Below are 5,079 nucleotides of genomic sequence, written 5' to 3' on the forward strand. Positions count from 1 at the left end.
CCTCGATATCAACATGATATCGTATCGATATCGAAATATCGAGATATCGCACAGCCCTACACCGCGGTGCCGACCGCGACCTGCGCTGGGCGGTCAGGCACCTCCTTGTAGTGCAACGCAGACGAACTAACTCTATGTAGAGTGATGGGTGGCGTCGCGTGGCGTTCAAGCTAGGCTAGGAAACGGCGGGTGAAACCGTTTTGACAACTCATCTTGCAAATGCACTTTCAACGTATTATTTTCAATCCTTTTCTTTGCACTAACGTTTGGTGATGCATACCGAATACAGAAGGTTTGGCGGTCGCAATATTGCGTTGTTTCACACATCCCCCCACCCTCTCCTCGTGACTCGTCGATTGTTCCGGAGCGGAGATGCTCTCGGACATGAGAGGCCGTTCACCGCCCGTCCGCCGTAGTAGTACGCCGCACCACGGGCTTCCAAGTATATTCGCACGCGAGATTTTCTCATCAGTTTACCCTCCCCCTCCCAACCCCCCAAAATAATAAAAGGATGGAAAGGGGGTCAAAAAACCGCGCGTCTCGAAAACGAGAGCTTATTGGTTTGGTTTCTAAGACGAGGAAGCCGGTTTCCAAGCAGTTCCAATAAGTACAATCAAAGCGTGGAAACATCGCTCTCGTTTTTGCCTCGCAGCGCCTCACAGGTAACGCGTTGTAGTTCGGCGCGCGGTTCAGCAGTGCGCGGGTCGAGAACACTTCTTGCCCGGCGCTGGTCTGGCATAAACGTGGCAGGGAGTTTTCCAGGCGTTACCCCACATCCGTCAGCACGCTTTATGGTATATAGTTATTATTACAGGCTAGAAAAAGTCTGGGTTGGGTTCAATCGCGCCCACCGTGCACGCGCGGGCTGGCTCGAGCCGAAGCTCAAGCCGAGACACAGGCAGGCCGAGAATGCCCCTTTTTTTCTACCTCCCCCTGTTTTTGGCTCTAGGGTAACCCGCGCTCTTAGGCCCGGGAGCCCTACTGCTCCTCGGCCGGAGCGGCGCGACCCCGCGACCCGCGCACGCGCCGCACCCGCCCTCGCGCCGCATTGGGGGCCGACCTGTTCTAAATCGATCCCCGCCGAGCTATCGCTCGCGAGCTATCGCCGGGTATGCCTCGCACCGTTTACCACCGGGGATAACAAACGCCCCGAAATATAACCGACCCGAAAAAAAAAAATTGAAAAAAATCTAAAACGAAAACTTGAGGAAGAAAATTGACGGCCGATGACGTTGTTCGCGCTGTGAAACGTTTTTACCGGTGACATTAATATCGTGAGGCGTGTTCAAGAGCAAACCTCCGCCGCACCACGCCCCGCGCATGCCGATCGTTCGCGGTCCCTTTTGCACGACGCGTCGCCGGCGTCCGCTCGCGAATACCCCCTCCGCAGCCCCTCCACAGCCCCTCCCCGCCCCCTCCTCCCCCGGGGGGCGCCCCGCGGCCGCGCGACCGGCGCTCGGGATTGGCGGAGGTGGACGGTGGCGCGACCGCGGACGGCGGCCGGCGGGCCCGCGGGCCGCCTGAGCGAGCACCTGGCTGTGCGTGAGAAAGAGAGAGAGAGAGAGAGAGAGAGAGCGGTGCGTGTTTGTGTGAGTAATAGAGGTAGTGCAACAGGTGCAGGCCCTGCAGGCCGTACGCGCAGGCTACACGTGCGGCGCGAGCGCGCACCTGTGTGGGTGCGTGTGTGCGCGCGTGTACCTGTGTGTGTATGTGTGTGTCTACTCTGCAGGGCCCGGGCTCTCTACTGCATATCATCGGTGTACCGGACATAGAGCTAATAAGAGAGGGATGTGCGATGTGCGAGAAAAATACTGTGTGTCAGGGCTACGACGCAGCACTATGCCTTTGCCTACCCGCCTACGCGCCCCATCCGTATGGTATCATTGCCTCTAGGGTACGCAATTCATAATACGTACGAATCCAAAAATCATGAATATTATGAATGAAGACGTTCACATTACGAATAGATTGTGTTTATACTATGACAGCAAAGAATTCTTTATGATATGAATGTGAGATTCATATGAACAGTGGCGTTCATACTATGAACACTAATTATTCGTAAGATATTAAGAATGCTGGGCACGATATAACGTATCACTAGGAATCCTAAAGCGAGGGAGGGCGAGAATTTGCACCAAATTTTCTCGCCCTCTGGAGAGCGAGGTTTGATTTTCTCGTTCGATTAGAGCAATAGATTAAGAAATGTCACTCTATTTGAGTGATAATTAGAAAACCTCGCTCTTTTTGAGTTAGGATTTCTGAAGTAAATCTCTCTTGATTTGAGTGAGATTTAAGAATCATTCTCAATAAGAGCGAGGTTTCTAAATCATCACTTTAATTGAGCAAGGAGAAAAACTCTCGCTCTTTTTAGGTCAGAAATCTCACTCCAGGATTTGCAGTGATGGAGGACATTCTTCTAAGTGCTGGGCTCCCTATCAACCTTGACCACGTGATGATGTCAATTGAGTTACAGAGCTTCGATGATTTCTGACATTTGAGCAAACACGAACAAGAAATGTATTTGCTAATATCCATAGTCACAATAATATTGAAGTCATAATGGAGAATGTGGCCTCAGACGGCGAACTCAGGCGAGCTGAAGAGCTTCAATATTATCGCTTTGAATGCGCAAGGAAAAACCCCCAACTAACTGCCTGCAAAGAACACTTGAACGCCGTGTTATCGGATGTTATGTTCTGCATCCCCGACCTTCTTTACACCATAAGTTTTTCAACCAAAAGCTAATCGACTCACTCCGTAGACGTAAGCATCTATCGATGAAGTTCTTTTTTCAGAAAAAAAGCAATGGTGGTAACAACTTGCTCCCACACGAACAGGATAAACCTGTGCGACCCGCCCCTGCTGCATTCTCCAGGCTGGGGTAAGAGGTGCATGGTGCGGGGGTGGTAACCGCGACCGCGAGAACAGTGACGTCGAGGACGTCGCCCCGCTTACGAAGTGTGTCGTGGAGGACGATAACAACAACAACAACAATATCGACAAGGCTTTTGCTTGGCGTCATTCCCTCACCCCGGCGGCGCTGAACCGCGGTGCAACGGGGCGGGGGGCGAGGGGCGGGGTGCCTTCTAATTTGATACAAAGCCCCGCCGCCGCTTGTTGTGGCTGACCGGTCGACGGCGCGTCAACGCAAATGGCGGGGGTGGCTTCTTATGCCCCTGCTCCGCCACGCCCCGCCACGCCCCGCGACGCCCCGGCTCCGCCCCTGCTCCGCCTTGTATTGCTCTTCCGGCCCCGCCTCGAGTCTGACGCAAGGGATGGGGTCTGGCTGAGTACTTTGTAAGCGGGCATGCGCCCGAGCACAACCATTAACAACTGTCTTACGCTGATGAATAAAGGGCGCAACTGGCGTGCACATGCAAGAAGAGCTCAACACTATGTTGCGCGCTTGAAGTGTTTGACTGGATATTTGAATGATAGTGAGTGGCCACCAGTAAAGTTGAACACACTCTAAAAGGGGGAGGGACAATTTTGGTATTTAAGTTAGATGTGCCCTTATTGTGCACATCTTCATCAGATACGATTCTGTCTGTAAGGAGTTGTACCTATTCTAGGTACAAATGCTTTATTTTGTATGTAAAGTAGATACAAATGAGGTATTTTATTGCATGGTATGAAGAAGATCAGGAAAAACAGGTCCGATCATCACAAGCCTTCTACTGTTTTTCGGAAATTGACTGTTTTCAATTGTTTTAGCAGACGACTTTCGAAAAACAATGGAAGGCTTGTGATGATCTGGCCTGTTCTTCCTTAATTTTCTTTGTACCAATAGAATACCTCATGTGTATCCTAACTGATTTAGATGTGCACAAGAACACATCTAGCCTACGTACAAAAGTTGTCTCTTGCCATTTAGTGTGCACTATAAAGTGCAGGGTTGACCATTCAGCTTTGGACATTTTAAACTGTCCGATCAAATATACTGTTGAACACTTTCAAGTATTCAAATTTTCAGGCCAAACGCCCAAAAGAGTGCACCATTTAGTTCAACACTACCATGTGCATGCCAGTTGCACACTTTTGCTTTTAGTGTACTGTTGCAAGAGTAGGACGAGCGTTCTTCTACGTTTGTAACACGTTTGTACGACATTTTCTGTCCCGCACAGTTTCTAGTTGCAGCATTATATCCTACTAGACCACCCCATTATCCTAGGAGTCACAGGTCCTAAGTTCATTTAAAGCAAGTAATCTGGGATCTGAGGAAAGCAAACGCTTCCCCACAAAAATGATGTGTGAACACAGGATGAAAAGCCCCCTCCCGTGCGCTCAGCTCTCCATCCAGCTTCAGGCGCGGTGGTGTTGTGTGATGATGTATGGTCTGCGGGAGAGGTGTCGCGACACTGTGGGGAGGGGGGAACTACCCCTCAGGTCTCAGGTTTTGGCCGACGACGGGGGCGAGAAGAGGGGTGAGGGGACAGAGCGCGAGGCAAGCGTGCGCAAGACGACAAGTAAGGAAAGTAGTTAAAAACTCATCTAAAATGAATGAACCTCCGGTAGAAAAGGGTAAATTTGTTGCGCCTCCCTTATCCATCCCAGAGAGAACAAGGTTTTGTAAAAATGACATCACGTGATGTCAGTGTCAAAATTTTGTCATTTTGGTGGCTTGATATGACGTCATTTTGATATCACATGACGTTAAGGGATGTCAAATTGACGTCAAATCAGGCCACTAAAATTTGACAAAATTTTGACACTGGCATAGGCCTAACTTGATATCACTTTGACAAAACCATGTTCTCTGGGATGCTTCATGGTCTGGGTCTGCAGGCAGCACGACACGCCTAGTTCAGCCAAGCGCCTCCCTTAGCCTTCCCCAATAATAACTACAGACAATAATAACTGCACACAAAGCGGCTCAGAGGATGGATTTTTGGCCGGGCATTAATTGGCCTGGTTTAAAGTAAGACATGTTTTTGAAAACCATGCTGCGAAGTTATCCACTGGAAACATCTTGCCCTCTGTTTGACCACTTCAGGGTTTAGGGGAACACATATGTCTTCACCATGATAGTCATGTCCAGCCCCTGAGATAAACAAGAAGTTAGTTTGCTTCTTTTTT

This window comes from Frankliniella occidentalis, unplaced genomic scaffold (assembly GCF_000697945.3).
Source record: "Frankliniella occidentalis isolate FOCC.00 unplaced genomic scaffold, Focc_3.1 Scaffold11, whole genome shotgun sequence".
Classification (NCBI taxonomy): Eukaryota; Metazoa; Arthropoda; class Insecta; order Thysanoptera; family Thripidae; genus Frankliniella; species Frankliniella occidentalis.